The sequence below is a fragment of the Colias eurytheme genome, chromosome 18 (genome assembly GCF_061535395.1).
Source record: "Colias eurytheme isolate Ceu_HAF_F1 chromosome 18, ilColEury1 Martin Lab GWU primary, whole genome shotgun sequence".
Taxonomy (NCBI): domain Eukaryota; kingdom Metazoa; phylum Arthropoda; class Insecta; order Lepidoptera; family Pieridae; genus Colias; species Colias eurytheme.
This window is the reverse complement of record NC_142997.1, coordinates 9407466-9427855: the sequence shown is the minus strand read 5'-3', so window position 1 is coordinate 9427855 and position 20390 is coordinate 9407466. Positions and strand designations below refer to the sequence as shown.

At 33.7% G+C, this 20390-nt stretch overlaps 1 protein-coding gene across 4 annotated transcripts in view; it reads right to left on the bottom strand.

The window, feature by feature from the left end:
• hth (Meis homeobox homothorax) overlaps positions 1 to 20390 on the bottom strand; it is a 264474-nt gene that overhangs the window by 181209 nt on the left and 62875 nt on the right. The window lies entirely within an intron of this gene.

The window sequence follows — 20390 nt, the reverse complement described above, 5'->3', positions numbered from 1 at the left end:
GGGGAAACTACGCTAAAATTCTCAAATAATTGACTTCAGTAGTTTGCGTGACAAACGTGTCTTTTTAATATACGTGTTGTACAATTCTAATTGTACATTAGATATCAAACATGACGTTAATTAGGGATAAAACGAATATAATAAAATTGTAATTAGGGAAAAAACTAGTATCAAAATTGGCGTTTCTTTCAAATCTATCGATAGAAATATCCACTTCAATTAAAATAGTAAACAAATAGTGATGAGGCAAATGAATTTGACCGTAACAATGCTTGGCCCATTACCCTTGCAGGTGCTCGTAATGGCGGGCTGGCGTGCGCGCGCGCATCATTACGCGCATGTACATAGAAATTGCAAAATATTTATTGACGGCGCTGAAATTTTTAATTCCGCTTTTTGTGATCGGCTGCGGCCTGCGTTATTAAATTCTTGATGCTGGTTCATTGTTTTTTGTTGTTTTAATTTATGGTTGTGTGATGAGCTTAAGTTACAAATGGTGATCTGATTTTATGTTGGTTTCATGAGGTCTTGGAACATTCAGAGAAAATTAGTAATAGCAGCAAAAAGAAACAATTTTATTTTATTTATTTATTTAATCTTACTTTGCTTGAAGTCAAGTCAATGATGGAAAACCATAGATTTCTACCTCAATTAATCTATTAAATATTGCAAATCCCACGATATAATAAAGCATTCGTAACAATTTTATTTGCCACAAATATGCGATGTTTTTATTGCTAGAGCCATAAATCTTAATTTACTTTTTATTTATGCATAGGCACTGGACGTAATTACACTCCAAATAGTAATTTAGGCAACATTTGATTGATACCTTTTCACAATAATTCGTCTGGCAATTATCTAAAAAAAAACAGCATTTAATTGCCATTCATGTATTTAATTGATTGTAATACTAACGATCGTTAGGTGTCTTATTACGACAGGAGATTGTTTTAATTTAAAATAATGGCGCCCGACTTAATTGAATATCGTAAAGATTACGGCGAATGCCTTAAGCTAATTTTAAACGACTCGCCTTAAATTAAAATTTGCTTCGTAATCTGTGCTGAAACCATAGATAATAAACGTGTTGTGTGGGGATACCTTAAGTCCGATGTAACACCAGCTGAAATTCCATTCAAAAATAGAACGCGCGGTATAACCAACTGGCAATTTCAATAATCATTACAGAAAGCGAACAGGCGGCGAATTTGAATTCGTATTTAGAACAGATGTCCGCCGCGCCACTTTCAATTACACCGATCAAAAACTGACGCTGCTCAGGTCTATTACCTAATTTGAATATCGAACATGTGTTTTGAAGGTTTAACGCGGATTCTAATTTCGAATTTCCATGAGAACTATGTGACTATGTTGACGAATAAAAAGGAGCAATCAAATGTGTTTGAAATTGGAAGCATAGACAAGATAATATATTGAATCTATTAAGCCGTTTAAATGAAGAGCATATTGTTCGTTTTTTGGACAGGAAGCGATGTCACTAATGCGCGCAGTTCACACCATGTGTGTCTGGGAATGGCTTACTGATTATCGTGTAATTTTGTTTGAGTTTCGTGTCGTTAGCGAAAACTGTCAGTTAACGATTGAACACCTTTCCGCTATTATTTTTCGATATTGTTACACGCGATATCGATGTTTGTCTATATCGTAATTTGTGTTTTGGAAACGCAGGTGTTAATATAGAGGGATAACGAGCCGATTGTTAGTCAATTCTACACGTTTTTTCATATGCAGTATTATTAGTGTGAGATCCGAAAGCTTGTGTGGTTTTGCAAATGTTTGTCGCTCTGTCAGACCAAAACTGCTGAACCGATTTGGAAAAAAATGCTAAACAGCTATAAGTAGACACAAACATTTCAGGCTGACCTTAAAATAATTAATGTGCGATTTTACACATATCAAATTTATTACAATTAATTAAGAAAAACAGTATTGAAATACTTTAAGTACTATATTTAATTATTATTACATTCATTTCAACCATTCACATGTCACTGGGTCGCAGCTTCGATTCCCAGAAAGGGCGTGGTCGAGTTTCGGTGTTTTTTGACACCGATCTTTGTGAGAAACGTCGGTTGTGGTTTTTGAACGATTTGAAACATGTTTTTGGAGTTTACATTGTTGCATTTGGTTTTAATGTTTTTTGGTGTAATTTAATTGTAAATTAATTTTGTTTTATTCAGAACTAAGTTAATGTAAGAAGTCAAAACACAGTAACTGTTTTACCAACGTAATTCTGTTATTTCATAAGCTATAAAAATGTTTGTTTGCTTGAACGCGATAATCTCAGGCACTACTGGTCCGATTTGAAAAATTATTTCGCTGTTAGATAGTCGAGTTTATCGAGGAAGGCTATAGGCTATACAGGGTGTAATCGTTAGGGCGCGTTCCCACCGTGTCGTGACGACAGATAATCGTGTAGTTTTAAGTGTCGTGGCTTATATGTTTAAATGGAGGTGTTCACATTTAGAACGACACAATTTACTGTCGTCTACGACAGTTTTTGCAGTGACGACACTTTGTCGTGACAGTGGGAACGGCAAGCACGACAGTCGTAAAACGATAAAAAATCGTGGACGGCAACTCTATGACGTCCATTGAACTCAGGAGAGTAAACGCACTAGTAATCACCAAGCGAACGCAGAGGCGACTAGATTTGTAGCTTGCTGATGATGTGTAAACGACAAAGCGACTGCCAGGAAACGATAAAATGTCGTCGCGATCCAATGGGAACAGCTAGATACGACAGTCGCTAAACGATAAAAAATGTTGACGACAAACAATCGTTATAATGGGAACAGGTAAAGACGACAGTCGTCGAACGATAAATTAGTCGTTACGACATAGTGGGAACGCGCCCTTAAGTGTGCACAGGCGATTTTTCCGTAAGTATTACAGATAACAAAAAACTTTAAACCGATATCGAAAGTACTTAACCTAATGAGTAAAATGGCCGTAATAAATTTTTAAAAATAAATCGAGAAATATCAAAAAAATTATCTTTAAACCCTCCCATACATTAATTATGAAATATGAATATCCCATATACATTTAATATGAAAGATTTTAGCTTTCTTTTTCTTTTTTGGTTTTCTGCTTTAATTACTTCGCAAATTTGAATTTTGAAGTGACATTTTCCACGTTTTTCCGGACATTTTCAGGTATTTTCCGGATGTTTTCCGGGAATTTTCCGGACATTTCCCAGGCATTTTCCGGGGATATTCCAGGCATTTCAACGCATTTTCCGGACATTTTCACTCCGATTGTAAATGTCTGGAAAATCCCCGGAAAATGCTCGGAAAATCCCCGGAAAATGCCTAGGAAATTCCCGGAAAATGCCTAGGAAATTCCCGGAAAATTACCAGAAAATGCCTGGGAAATGTCTGGAAAATATCCGGAAAATGCGTGGAAATTTCCGGAAAAACCGTGGAAAATGCCTGAAAATATCCGGAAAATGCGTGAAAATGTCCTGAAAATATCCGGAAAATGCGTGAAAATATCCGGAAAATGCGTGAAAATTTCCGGAAAAACCGTGGAAAATGCCTGGAAAATATCCGGAAAATGCGTGAAAATGTCCGGAAAATATCCGGAAAATGCGTAAAAATATCCGGAAAATGCGTGAAAATGTCCGGGAAATATCCGGAAAATGTCTGGAAAATATCCGGAAAATGCGTGGAAATTTCCGGAAAAACCGTGGAAAATGCCTGAAAATATCCGGAAAATGCGTGAAAATGTCCTGAAAATATCCGGAAAATGCGTGAAAATATCCGGAAAATGCGTGAAAATTTCCGGAAAAACCGTGGAAAATGCCTGGAAAATATCCGGAAAATGCGTGAAAATGTCCGGAAAATATCCGGAGAATGCGTAAAAATATCCGGAAAATGCGTGAAAATGTCCGGGAAATATCCGGAAAATGTCTGGAAAATATCCGGAAAATGCGTGAAAATGTCCGGAAAATGCGTGGAAATGCCTGGATAATATCCGGAAAATGCGTGAAAATGTCCGGAAAATGCGTGGAAATGCCTGTGAAAATGTCCGGAAAATATCCGGAAAATGCATGAAAATGTCCGGAAAATATCCGGTAAATGCGTGAAAATGTCCGGAAAATACGTGACAATGTCCGGAAAATATCCGGAAAATGCCTGGAAAATCCCCGGAAAATGCCTGAGAAATGTCCGGTAAATGCCAGCGAAATGCTCGGAAAATCCCCGGAAAATATCCGGAAAATGAGTGAAAATTTCCGGAAAAAGCGTGGAAAATGCCACTTCAAATTTGCGAAGTAATTAAAGCAGAAAACCAAAAAAGAAAAAGAAAACTAAAATCTTTCATATTAAATGTATATGGGATGGGATATTCATATTTCATACTTAATGTATGGGAGGGTTTAAAGATAATTTTTTTGATATTTCTCGATTTATTTTTAAAAATTTATTACGGTCATTTTACTCATTAGGTTAAGTACTTTCGATATCAGTTTAAAGTTTTTTGTTATCTGTAGTACTTACGGAAAAATCGCCTGTGCACACTTAACGATTACACCCTGTATATTATCACGCTAAGACCAATAGGAGAGGAGCAATGCGGGTAAAACCGCGGGGCACAGCTATTTATTTGTTAAACGAACTGAAATTTGAAATATGCACTGAACAATTAATAAATTTGATAATACGAAGGTTACTTCTACATGTCCGTAACATAATATGTGTAAATTTTAATACATTAAGGTTGCATGTATATCACGCGATGTGACGCGTGCGCTGGATCGGATTTCGTGGGAATTTTGCGAATGGATAGATGGGTTCGCACGAAATTATAGCATCTTGTTTACCGAGTGAAAAGGGGCAATTATTAGATTAACTCTTGTGGTGTGGGTTGGGTTTGGAATTCTTTTGATAGTAATGTTTGTAGAAAAAAACTATCTCATATAAAAAATAATCAAGTAACGACCGGAGTAAGTTACCAAAAGGTTAGGTTAGGTTTCAAGAAGTTTGTTGAATTCAAGTTTATCTATACTAACTATACTAATATTATAAAGAGGAAAGGTTTGTAATTATGTATGTATGTACGGTTTTCACGCATAAACTACTGGACCGATTTCAAAAATTCTTTCACCATTAGAAAGCTGCATCTTCACTGAGCAACATAGGCTATATTGCATTTTCAATCTATTCCTTGAAGTACGAGGATGGTTCTTATGAAAAAAAAAACGTAAACATATAGGTACCACGGGCGAAGCCGGGGCGGACCGCTAGTAAGTTTATAATAGAACGCATTAAAAATTCATTTTTTAACTATTCTAGTATAATGACAACAAACTAAATATTTATTTAAACATAACAACCATTCACATTACGATGTCTTGGCAAAAAACACTCTTAAAAACAAAACCCTATATTAAGACGTATGAGCTCTCTCGAAGCTTCTACGATTAATGATAATGGATCCCCCCTTACGTAAGGGGGGGTCCCGGGGGAGTGGACAGTCTTGGACAGCATTTATCGGAAAATTTGTGCCAATTTATTGTAGCAATGTGGATGTGTCAGCCAAAACGCAATGTCTGATGTTTTTTACACTAAGTTTTGTTTATATGTATTTTTCTGAAATATTTAAACAGATAACACTTTGATTTATTTATACTACGATTAAAGTTATTGAACAAAACTATTTGTGTAAAATGAAAGACGAGCAAAATTCTTATTTCCAAAGTAAATTTCAAAAAATAGAGACATCTAACAAAACAATTATGAATGAACAGACAGACAAAAATATATCAACGAACAATTATGAATGAACAGACAGACAAAAATATATCAACGAAATTAGTTTCAGCAGTTGACAGAGCAAACATTATTTTCATATAACTTTAGAAGTCGTACAATTAGCATATTACAGAGAAATTACTCCCAAAATGTATACAAAATAAAATTAAACATAATATCTATGACTTAGCAAAAAAAGTCATAACATCGAACTATCACAGAATATATATAAGCCAGTTATATAATAACTAGCTTTCCACCCGCGGCTTCGCCCGCGTTTTCAATGAAAAACCCGCATAGTTCTCATTCCCGTAGGACTTCCGGGATAAAAGCTACCCTGTGTGTTAATCCAAGTTACCCTCTATATGTGTGCTAAATTTCATTGGTATTGGTTCAGTAGTATTTGCTTGAAAGAGTAACAAACACACACACACATTCCTCACAAACTTTTGCATTTATAATATTAGTAGGATAACATATTTATAATTCACTACGTGTCCTCTTTTATGGTTAAAATGGAAGCTTTATTTCCGTCCTGGCAACAATTAGCCGATGTGTGATGTATTAGTGTTGCCAGCTATGATTATATAATTTATTAGTCCTTTATATGGCTGGCAATAAATTCTGATTGTTAAGTGAGACGTTGATGTAAATTTTAAGTGTTTTACATGTTAATGTGGTTAATTTAATTGTGGAATAATTGACTTCGATTGTGTTTTTTATTTATTTAACTTTATTGGTTTAGTTTCACTGTGACTTTTTTCTTTAAAAGATAACAGATGTATTGTTCTACTACATAATGAAAATTTAATCAGTTCAGCAGTTTATGTTAAAACTAGCTGCGCTTCGCGGTTTCACCCGCGTGGCTCCTGTTGGTTTGATATAATATAGCCTATAGCCTTCCTCGATAAATAGGCTATCTAACACCGAAAGAATTTTTCAAATTGGACTAGTAGTTCCTGAGATTAGAGCGTAGATACAAACAAACAAACAAACTCTTCAGCTTTATAATATTATATGTTAAAATGTATCCTATACCGTCTCATTCATCTATGAGACTGTGTGACTAATATTTTGCAAAAAAAAATATTTAGTATATCCTACCTAATTTATAAATTTATATTTATAAACTACTAGTTTTCACCCTGACTTCGTTCATGAGTAACCATTTCAATCAACAACATGTCGTAATTTTATTCTTGAGAAATTGTATCCTAAAAACAATTTCAGCGATTTACTCATATTATAATGTACATAGAACCTTAAAAACTAGTAAAACAATACTTCCAACCAAGGTGTGGCAACCCCTAAAATCTAGAATTTCCAATACACACGTATAGAAAACAAGGGGTTTTTGTTTTAAAATCAATAGCCAAATGAACAAAGTTTGTATTGTGACGTCATGCGCGTGCGCAGGGTCCAATTACAACAGCTGTACTTAGGGCATTATTCCGTAAATTATTTTGTAAAAGTATTTTGAAACCCTTTATAGTTCGGCTCGGAAATTGTTTGTGTTCTAAAGCTATTGAATGTAGGTATATAGAGAACTAGCTTTCCGCCCGCGGCTCCGCCCGCGTTTTCAAAGAAAAACCCGTTCCCGTAGGACTTCCGGGATAAAACCTATCCTATGTCCTTTCTCGGGTATCAAAATATCTCTATACCAAATTTCATGCAAATTGGTTCAGTAGTTAAGGCGTGATTGAGTAACAGACAGACAGAGTTACTTTCGCATTTATATTATTATAGTATGGATTATATTGCCTTTTTGTTCTGATTTTTAAGTATAGATTGACTTTCAGTGTGTTGGTATAAGAATCTAAAAGAGGATAAAGCTAGGTCATAGATTTTCACGTCCATAACATGCAGACAGATAAAATATACTTCAGAATTACTGTTTTAAAAAAGCTCGGGCTTAGCTGCTTAAATAATAAATTAACCTTGCAAAGATTTGATTAATTTATAAATTATCTGCTGTGTTGCAATTTTCTAAAGGATTTCTTCCAATGTTCTGTCCTGAACCTTGTCTCTCAAACCAGCGCCACTCATTATTCACCAACAGTCCCAAGGTCAAATTTAACGGGCCCCTAATCCGTGGACAGCAAATAGTTTTATAGCGATCGTGTGTCAGATACTAAGTAGTAGGCGCCGGGTCATTGACCGTGGGAACTGGACGTGATAACGTATCAACTGATAACCTGGCTATAGTCTAGTTCTCAGTCTTGAGATTGTGGATTTTTAATCGTTTTTGTTTACCTGGTCTAGTTTTGAAGCTATAGGTATTTTAGGTCAAAATTTTATAGGAATAAGTTCAGTAAAAAAAAATGTGCTAAATACTTTGCTAATATGGTAGCTATTTATGAGGTAAAACACAAGTTATTTTAATAGAGTTTCTGTAAATAACATTGACAGTTCAACAAAATAAACAAATAGAAATAATTAAAGTAGTTGACAGCCCTATCCATAAAGCTCAGAAAGCTTTCCACAATCGGCGCCATTTCGCGCCGTTCTAAGATATTAATTTTAATTAAGTCTACGCAATCAATGACATTGAACCAACTATGTAGCTAGCTCGCAGTGTGGGTATCGTAAACTCTCTAATAAGTGATAGGGTTGTCAACAACATTGTTTTTAGGATAAAATTATTTTTATAAATGTATCTACGTATATTTACATTATTTTACCTCTATCTAGTAAGAAATGTGTTACATATAATTTAAAAACAAGTACCTATTTCAAAAGAATGATAATAAATCAACCACTTTATACACTACATGTATTTTGGTTAAAATATTAACGTGTTTAATCCACAAACATTAAAATTAAATACATTGTACCTACTGTTAACGGAATAATAATCCGAAAATTGCCCCAGATGCAAGTTTCACACGCGCACAATAGTAACCCGATCTGCCTCAACAATTGCCCCTTGATTAGCCATTCAATAAATTGGGGCATGCTTTAAATGTTATGCTTTAGTTCATTAAAATATATTATGTAGTGCTATAGATAGTTATTCTAAAAATGTGTTTATGACCAAAAGGACTGTCAATCATCTTATCATTTGTATTTGAAATTTTGTCGAGTTTAGAAGAGATTTTAAACTGATAAAAGTGTATATGACCCAAAAAACATTGGATAATAAAAGATATTAAAGTATTTAGGAGTGGAAGGCAAACTTCTAGCCAAAAAGATATTTCCGAAATTTAATAGGATTTTCTTTAATAAGTTTTAGTTTAAATTTTTACTTTTAATCCTTGAGAAAAGTACCAGGGCATCATAATTCATAAGATAAACTTAATCCTTACGAAAAGTACTAGGGCACCATAAGCTAAACTCTAATCCTTAAGAAAAGTACCAGGACATCATAAGCTAAACTCTAATCCCAAAGAAAAGTACCAGGGTACCATAAGCTGTCACGGATGAATTCTACACATACCCGTGGCCCTGTCGCTGATGCGGCTTGACGGAACACAGTGGGGTTTTGGTCGGTAGGAATCCGACATAACCCACGGCCTCTTCCCCGGAGGCCGTGGGTATCTATGCAAGATTTCCCCACTAAAAAAAAAAAAAAAAAGGGTACCATAAGCTACAGGAGCATTGTCTATTCCCGCAGACGCATCGCAGACTCGTATAAATATTAAATAGACAAACGTCATTAGCCAGTCAATGTCTCGGAACGAGAGCATTAATAATGCAGTAGTAACGTATAGAAGGTAATATTGTGTTGGCGAAAAAGGTCAAGTATTATGTGATTGTTTGTGGTTAAGAACAGGTGATTATAGTAATATTTAATCAGAAGTTTGTATTATGATTGCCAAATTAATAAAATTAAGATTTAAAGAGATATATGTTGATAATGAAATAAAAAGCAATGATATAAGTACTTAGTATTTATTGTAATATAGATGCGATTTCCTGTTCCATTTTTCAGTTTAAGAAAAATTTGCAAGCAAATACTTAAGTAAAATATAGAAGGAGAAATCATACGAATAGGTAATATAACATTATCAAATATGTCATTCCCAGAACTGAAAATTTATCACTTATTTCTTGTGATATCTGTGACGAAATATTAAATACATTTTATCTAAAAGGCTTTTCAGATTCGAATTGAATTTGCCATAAAGTTACTTATCGTATAAGGTACGCCTTTCAAACATTAAAACAACATTAATATTTTATGATTCGTCAATTATTTCACAGCATTGTTTAGAATACGTAATCACGTTACACAGACGAACAGACAGACAGTTAATTAGTACACATATATCGTACCTAATTGTAGGAACAGTACTCATTTAAATAACAGGGCTATAAAAATCTTGGCACGGATGTATTGACGGAAACGGCATAGGCCGCTTCCTTCCATGGGATTAGCGGTATTCATTATAAGATGAATAATTACTTCATTAAATATATTATCTTTAATTTTAATCTCTTGTTCATTGCTATCCCAAATTAGGTGTGATTTGCCTGCGAAGTTGTCTAATTCTACTTAAGAAAATGTTCTTAAAGGATCTCTAGGATCTATTTATTTATTTATTTGGGTACATCGACAGATCGCGCATACATCATTCCTTAATAATAAATACAAAGTAAGAATATTCTACTAATGCAATAGGTATACAAAGTAAGGGTCCAAGAAAAATATTCGTAAAAATGACTCATGTTGCTTGAAAACAAATTTTTATTTCTTAGTAGAATTATAAATGCATTAGAATTTGCCATAATATTCCTTATCTACTTGAGTAAATGTAAGTATATAAATTAGGTATGTAATTTAACGATTTTCCCTGAAAACGCCTTAACTTTGTCATAACATTAAATGCACAAAAACAACAGTTAATAACAGCCTTTATAAATAAAAATAAATATTTTACCCTTTAATAAAGTGCATTGGACGTATATAATTTCAAAACATATAAAGAGCAAGGCCGAAAATCAAAGTCGCAGCGGGAAGCGACCGCATGCTATGCGCGCGCGCATCGTTTGCGCATTTATGGCCGAGTTAGTTAATAAAAATAAGATCCAATTTGCAATAACTATTAAATGCGAGTTTAGTCTTAGAGCTTGATTAATTGTAAGGTATTTTTGGTACTCGATGATATTAAATTACTAATCAATTTTATAAATTTAATGACCTTTTTCTTCTAATAGCGACATTTTAGTGCCTAAGATGCTCTGTAGAAGAAAATATTAAAATCCTGAAAAGTGTGACAGTTAAAAACATGGTTTTCCATTGAAAGGGACTTTCACACAGTCCCTTCTGGACCACAATTTTATTTCCACAATATTTTTATTTAAGCTGCATTATGACCTCAAGTTTTAGACCCCATGAATAGGCAAGTTGAATCAATGGTCCAAAGGGTTCCAATATGTCGAGCTAATTAACCGAGCCCTAAGTCGTAGGGTTGAATTGATTTGAATTTGAATTTGAATGTTTGTTTGTATGAGATTTCATTTGTTTGCGGTTTTATTTGCCCTTTGGCTGAGCTTTGTGGGATCGGTTTTGAATTTTAATATCATTGTTTTGGGATTGGTGGTGAAAGATTTTTGTAAGGAAATTACTAAAATAAATGGAACGTTAAATGTTGATATTAATACATATTACTGTTTTGATCAACTTCGCTAAAATAATGTACGTTATATTATGTTGTATTGTAGATATTTAAAAATCTAAGAAGCTTATGTACTTATTAAGATGTTATCATCTTGTGTAAAGAAATTATTAAACATAAAAAATATCAAGTAAATTGTCACTTTCAGTACCAAGCTATTATTTTGTTATTCGTATTGTACTTTAAATTACTCTCTCATTCTGTCCACCATATTTTGAACCCTTATAGTGCCTTTATTCTGTCCATACGTTTTAAATTCGTGTACTTTTGTACCTCCCTTCTCTATTTTCGACAAGCACTAAACCTCACTACACTACTCTCGACATCTCGAGCACCTCAAGATTCCGGCTGACTTGCGCCAATCAACATCAAATTAGCAGTAACACTCGAAGCGTCCCCTTCCGAAACATAAACAATAATTACAGAGAAAACAAACAGGCGAGGGGTTAGTCACAAAGACGACAATGGTGCGCGTGTGGGTTCGGTTCCTGCGTGTAATGCCGATTGTGGTATTGATTGTTCACAATGTGGGTTCTTTTGGCAATGTGGAAGAATAGAACGATCTATTCGCTGTGGTGTTCGTGTGTATATGTCCTAGTGGAGTATGAAATAATAGAAAGGTCTTTTGGTTGTTTGAATTTGTAAGTTGGGAAGGTATGTTCTACTGGAGTATGGGAGAGGAACGTTTCACAAATGTTTCTTTAACGAGTTTCCTTTGCTAGTTTTGAAATTATGTTTTATTGTATCATTCTATGTTCAGCAGAATCAAGACTATTTATCCTGGTCTTGTAGATTTCACTGGCAGTACAAGCTTTTGTTTTAGAGGATTTCGCATTACCTCGGACGTCACCTATAACATTTTCATCAAGGGTTTCATCGACTATATCTCTATCAGGAGCTATCGAGGTTTTATCGACTTAGTGTTTGAGTTAATAATCTGATGTTACTTTTTGTTACAAAAGGTGCATCTGAAGTTTTGAATAGAACAGTATCTATATTACTTTCTGTTTTTGCATAAACCAACAAACATCTGAAACTTTCGAATTTATACAAACAGGAAGCAAGCAGTTTTCAACTTTCAAGTACAAAAGAACACAAACCACAAACATCAGCGATACAAAACTCAAACTGCTAAGGAAGGAAGTGGGGAATTTCGCAAAAATTGTCACGTTTTCATATTTAAAGGGACAAAAGTTAGTAGCAAATCAATTTCGGCTAAAAGGGAGTCCGGGAGGGCCTGATTGAAAGAGGCCATGTAAAACTTTGAAACACGTCCGACCCTAAGTGTATTAAACAGACAAACTTCACAAACTGAAATAATATAAATACTTTCAATGATAAAAACTTCCTATTGGTACGAGTTTTTTATCTGTGGTCCAAGGTTGGAGCGGGTTTTTCTAAAAATTGTTGGAATAAGGGAAAATCTAATGCAGATATTAATGTAGAAACTTATTTATTGTAAGAACTAACTTAGATATATTAGATATTCAATATGCATTATTTGAAAAAAAACAGTGATTGATTCTATGATTTCATTGAACTATTAAATTCACTTAAATCTCTTTTTTTTGTTTATTTACAACTTTTAAACTAATCAGGTTGATCATATATCTGTAGTCTATTATATTATTTCTTTACCAAGGCCCAACCGTGCTTTTCAAGCCATTTTTTAATGTATTAAATCGCTTCAGCCTATGCCTTTAACTGTTCTAGTTTACAGCCAAGCAAGACACCATTCGAGTACGTTATGATAAGCCGAGCGAAAAACCACTAAACTTTCTTAGCACCATAAACAAGGAAATTTAATGCCTTGAGTTTCATATCGCAGGCTCTTTTAACTCTAATTCAATATAAGATGTGTTCGCTTTGCATAAAACTTTAGCTTTAAATTTCAATATTTTTATGTCTGAATCGAATTTCGCAATTTCTCTTCAAAAAAACTTTCTGATGCAACAAAAATTTCATAATATGATTAGAGTCTTCGATGCCATTTATCAAGGACCTATTATTTCAAATCTTTATACACTTATGACTGAGTTTCACGAATTCTTCAACAAAACCTTTTTCTGAAATATTTTTTTCATAGTTAAAGTCTTCAATACAAATTTCCAAGTATCTATATAATAAAATCACTTTGTCCGTCTGTTTGCTGGACCCCACCTGTCAGAGCTCAATTGATTTTTGTTATTCATCGCCCGTTGGAGTTTCCATACTGCGAAATGTTTTAAGGGGATGCCTTTTTTATCTCATCTAATATTATAAATTCAATAGTTTGTTTTTTTGTCTCCTGGGAACGAAATTGTGTAAAAAGTTTATTCGCAGTAACAGTGTACATAAGTACATTTCTTTAAGGAAGGAAGTTTTCAATCTATAGATTTATACTGGAGTATCTGTTTTACTGTAACAAATAAGTATGGTTTCATATCTCTCTAAAACTGCTAAAATGTATTCTATTAAAAGTTCATTGGAACCACATCCTCCACAACACAAACTAAAGAAAATATAACCTACATAAGACCAAGTAACTATATTTCAAGTAAAATTTTGTCATTATCATAAGAACCATCATCACGTGAGAGCACTATCAAGCGATACCAAATCCTCAAAGACTATCACTATCAAAACTTAAAAACCTTCCTATCGGTCAAACCCAAGATTATCATTGTTATCAGATAGCGGATATTTCACACCGATCACATTTATACTCCAATATTTGTTGGTTTACGAGCTTAGAGATTTATGGCTGGTGCTAAATCAAGTATTGACAAGGTGAGATGTAAAATAAAATTAAATAGACGAACTATTGATAAAACGATATGAGTGGGAAATTGTATTTTTAGCTTGCAAGTTATTCTAATAACAATATATCTCATTACATTAGATTAGAAAGAATATTAAGAACGATTTGATAAGAATGAATATTATAGTATCAAAATAGAGTTTCGACAATAGAAATAAAATCTAGTAAATCGTGATTGATTGATTTTTATTGTTAAGTATATTAATTCGATTGCCATTTTCAATATGGTTGGCTTCCATCTTTTACTGTTTTATAATGGTAAAATCAACGATATATAAGACTTATAAACCATTTATAAAACAAAATATGAATATATTTCACTGATTTTCTTTCCTGATCCAATTAAGATATCGACCAGACCCAATGCATTTCCTAGATATCAAATTTAATACACCATTTGCAAAGTAATCACTGTGAATCATTTCATATACGATAATGCTTAGTAATCTTTCTTCAGCGAATTGTCTCACGCAAGCGCAGTCGCAGGGAACAGCTAATAAATTGGAATAACTTTCATTTTTACACATAAAACACGGACTAGAATCGCGTGCAAGGTGGACATTAAAATCGTAATGCGTAAGAGTGAATCTGAATTTATTGTCAATCGAATATCGCCTTTAGGTGGTACCACTATAGACAGGTCTAATTAGGAGCGAAACTATTCTTATATCTAGAATGTGGATTTGTAACTTGTAAAATGGTAATCCGGGCAGATTCATTAATTAAATAACTTACGAATTACTTCAAGCGTAATAAATGAAAAATGAGAAAGGAAAGAATACAGTTTGCCAACTTTAAACATAATAATCAACGTTTCACTAAGCGTTTCGTGTTAACTTTAAATACCTGTGTTAAAATATAATACCAATATTGCTTCATTTAAAGTATTTCATATTTGTTTGAAAAGATTATCAATGATAAAAAATTTTCATAATACAACTATTATAATTTAAAAATTGTGATTTTCGTAATTGATGTTATATCAAGATAAGAAAGCTTTCCCCAAACGACATCACCACTAGTGAAATAATTGCCAAAAACTAATTCAATAATGCCGAGGAGTAAAACAATTACCCGTAATTAAAATAACGAACTCGAAACTTAATTTAATTTGGCTAAAAACAAACTTCGAACGCTCCGGAATGCCATGAACGAATTTAATGAAGGAAAGTGTCACTTTCTAAGCTAACATAGCTCGTCTAATAATAACGCGAGATCCACCCTTTAAGAGTTCCCGACAAATAGAACTAACAGACAGACAATCCATCACCGCTCCCCCTCCTATATATTATTTATGGGACATCCTGCAACCCATGGCTAATCTTTCAATATCTTGAGAAATTCGGAAACAGAACATGGGGTCTTAGGCATTCCAACGGTAGCGACCCAACACATACGAATATAGATCTTACCCAATATGTATATAGTGCTATTTTGCTAAACCCACCACACTCCATCGTCGGAGTTGACCACAAAATAGATGCTGCACTCGTAATGGACGGTAAAACGAATGCGGTAGAGCTTCTTTTCGCTTGATTAGATCGTATAATCGATACAGCAGAAATAATTGCAGGATTTGTTTGTTTTGGTGCGGTAGGAAAGTAATGGCATTGCATTGAAGAGAATTGTAATTAATAGTTCTTTCTTAATGAATTTCGCTATGACGTCCGCTCGCCGGCAATTTTGGGTAATGGTGTTGTTATTATACTTGTAGATGTGATTTTGTTGATTGTATCTGATATATCTAATGTTTCGATACGATTTCCGTGGCTATATGATTAATGGTTTCATAAATTCTTAGGACAGCATTTTTTTTTTCATTCTTACCCTTAATTTGTACATCTGTTTATATTATTTTAATGCAAATAAGCCTTATATTCAATGTACAATAAAATTTTCATCAAAAGTTAATAAATTGAAAATATTTATTTTGAGATAGACCAACTCCCTTGAGGTAGATGTTTCAGACTTTTCTGTTACATTTCTATAAATTGTTCGAAACAGGGAGGAATCAAAACAGCACCGTCTATTTCTATAAATACGGATTAGAAAAAATCCATAAGCTAGAAAGAAAGAGGGAACGAAAATAGATCCCTGTGGGACTCCTGAATACTTGCACCCTACGTAATATGACTCACTTATGTGGTACAGCAATTGTTACTTAATCAGATGTATCGTAGAAATATTTAAAAGATAAAACCTCACTTATATTATTTAGTTATTTTAACATTGTTTTCAAGGAAGAAGCTTTCAGAAATCGTTACTATAATACGTGCAATTATATCTTAAACTAAATATGTAGCTTAATTTTTTAAGGTTATTTTTTTAAGTTTCCAAATGAAAAGACGTAGAATTTTATTTCTTAATTTAATTTTCCTCAAGTCAAAGATCGAGCATTGCACCATAAGAGCATGAGTTTTACTTTTTGTTAATTTATACACGCGCATTACTGTGAGATTGATCACGACACGAACAAGCCCGTAAATCGAGAGGCCTTCGAGATCAGAAGTATCGATTCGTATTTGGTTACCGATAATCGATTTTCTATCGAATTTCTTAATGACCCGGTATTTGGTTATAAGCCCTTTATATTTATGGGATTGGATACTAATGTACGTTGGCTGTGAAGTTTGGAATAGTAGCGGCTTTTATTGTTTGTTTTTGAAGTGTGTAAATAGTTAAATTTAGTTTATTTTATTGTATTACTAAATTTAACATTGTTAACTATAACGTTAGTAAGATTGAAATATGTAGTTTTAAATGTGGAGATGTAAAGATTTAGAAAAGTTCAAACTTAGAAAACAATACAACAAAGTATGGGTTGACATTTAGAATGCAGCTGTTATCTTTTATTTATAACTCCCAAGAGTAAAAGCTAGTATTACACTCTAATACCAATATCTGCTTCAAAATTATCAACAAACATTCCTTCAGTGATAATTTTATAAAACCTTTTCAATACACTCGAAAACGATACGAGCAGCTATCGCACTGAAACAAACTCTATGTCCAGTGATGAAAGTGTAAATTCAAATGATGTCTAGTGAAGATGACCCAGATTGCGCATCCACGCTGCCAAATTGACATCGATGTCATCGTATGCCAGCGTCGGTATTTCGTAATTGGCAGGTACCTGATTGAACAGAATTCTTGAACCATCTGCCAAGTCTTTGTTTTAAAATTATTAATCCGTACAAATTAATACGCTTGAAATATAATGTATCGTTAAGCGCTATCTATCTTTGTCGCCTGAAGGTGTAGTGCTTTGTTATTGCTACGATTTCTCTCAGCTCTCTTTCAGATTTGACATTTGGTATTGGCTTGAGAAAATCACCATCACTATTATAAAATATAAAGTAACAGTAACAGGTATAGATAGGCAGGCCAAAAGACTGAAATTCCCCAGAGAGCCTATTTAGTATCTATTTACTCATTCAAGATCATTGCCATCTATTCACAATTCACTTCAATCACTTTCATAACTACATCTCTAACTACTAATCTATCACATATTCCTAAAACAATCTCAATAGCGTAGTCTGAGACAGTAATAAAGGCATTGGCATCACTCCTAATCACGCGAGGCATATATCTGTCCCGTCATCGTCCCATTCCTAGATGTACCGCTGACTGACAGCTCCCGCTCCTGACAAATTGTCGCAGTTTCACCTGCGTTCATTCACAACTCGAATTCAGATTGTTACTCTAGTTCGAATTCAGATAGATTGAGCAGATTGGTAGCATTGTAGAGGTATACTAGTGGCGGTGTTAATAGGGGTATTTAGACTGTTTATGTAAAAGTGATGAATGTAGGAATTAAAGGAAGTTTTGGCGAGTACTTTGGTGTATAATTTAGCATAGGTTTTTAGGCTAGTTGCATGACAAACACTGTTATATTAATGTTTAATGAAAACACTTAATAATACAAGCTAATAGGTATCATTGTGAGTAATAATTTTGGGATCAGCAAATTTCATAAATAACAAAATTTAAACTCATTGAAATACGAATAATATAATAAATGTATTATCATTGGTACATATACCACGGAGCGTAAAATATCAATAAGAGTACAGTTACTTTAAAAGATTCGATTGAATAAGGCTGTATTGATTTTCATACAATACATGTAGCAGATTCTGAGGTATAATTTATTAAACTATACGATACATTATGAGATCGTTATCTAGATATCAAATATCGGTTTTAACAAAGGAAGTTTCTCGACGCATCTACTGCCACCATTTTCCTGATGATGGAACCTAATGAAAGCCTCTCTAATCGGTGTTAAGTTTCCGTTCTATAAATACTTATGAGGTAATAGGAGAGATTCTAGGAAAATAACAGATGGTCAATAGGTTATGTTTTTATCGCAAACACATAATTAGAAATATTTTATGAACGATGAACGTTCCTTACGTATTAAAAAGTTTGAATGCTCTTTGATTTTACTACTACTATAATGACGTTGCTTAAAATACTATCAATTCCATAAATAAATCCTTTCTTTATTACAGCAGAATTTAATAAAAATCGTCTATTTCACAAATCACAATCCACAGCTTACCAAGATTGTCCCTTGTTACCCAAAACGGCAGGCCATTAAACTTAAATATAATAAATGACATACGGACATAAAGCATTTCAATAGCTGTCCAGAGGAAAAAAGTCGCCAAATTCAAACACCAGACGATTCAAACAACAACCAGGTTTTTGCGGCCTACAACTTTTCGAACAACTCATAAAATCTGAGGAATTGATCTGCGCCGGCTCAGTTATTTATGATCCCGGGTTCTGTACGTTTAATTGAGTGATTAAGAAGACGTATGGTGGATTTTTATTGCATTGTTTGTTTATTGATATTTCGTATTGTGCTTGTCATCATGTAGATTATATTTTTGATGCGCTATGACGTTTTAAGTAGCTATATGGTTTATAGTCTCTGTTAGTTACGTTTTTGTTGTAAGGTGTCATAAATTTGGCAACACGATTGGCTACTACAAGAAATACACAATTTTTGTTAAGGATTATAAGATATTGGTATATCAAGGATTTTTTTTTCAATAATATAACAGTGTCATACTTATATTATTACTCATAATAACTGTACGATTATAATAGTCCATTGACTATTATTTTATCTATTAGTATACTAAAATCGCAGATACCAAAACTTTAACCATGTACAAATTTCCCCAAACCGCACCCCGGCACAATAAACTAACCTTAAAGAATGTAAATTGAAAAATCAAGAGTTATTCAAAATAGTTGATCATAAACATTAACAGAGAACCCAAAAAGCTAATTAGCGGTGGAATAATTAAAAGCCGGCCGTCCCCGGCGCGGTCTTCACGCAAAAAGCTATCTGGCTTTCAGATTTCACTCCTCGTATTTCGAAAATTGTCGCGCTCATCTTTAACTTTGAATTCCAGACCGTTTTCTGTATCCGAACGACGCAAAACCTCGTCTTAATCAATGCAAAACTGACCTTAAAACGAGGGTAGTACAATTAATTTTCGATCGCGGTGCGGCTGGATGCGAAATGGACTGGTCAGTTTAAACTGAGTCGTATTATGGGGTGGTAGGGTTTGGTTTTGAATGTGGGTATATCGTTCGCGTTGCAACATTGAATTATTCTTAAGATAGTTTCGGAGATATGGCGGTTGTGTTCAAAACAAAACTATTCGGCTTAGCAAATTGAGCTCTCGAATGGATTCGGATCTGGACTCGGGCCGACCATAAAGGTCCACCTTTTTACTTTTACCGTTCATAGATTATTGCTCGCGTGTTCGTATTGTAATTAGCTTCGGTTAATATTAAATGTTAAGCTTTGGAAGTTGTTATTTGTATAATTGTTTGTATTGTTCTTGTTTTAATGTCACTGGCATTAAGTTATTTAGGTTTAAGACTTTGCAAATTTGGTAAATTGAAATTCATGTTTTGAAATATCTCTCCTTGATGTCGATCGTGAGCTGATTCTATCTTATATTGTTTTGTTATTGGTTGATAAAAGTACAGACCAACTTAATTTTGCTGATTAAAACATTCATATCGTTTTTCTGTATTGCCTTTACCATTAGCATTCACATTAAAGCAAAGCGCTCCCAACCTGACCGAAATATAACCATAAACTAAATAAAAGCAATCCTCAATGACCAGGGGCACTGAAATCAAAAGTGGGTTCGTTTCAAA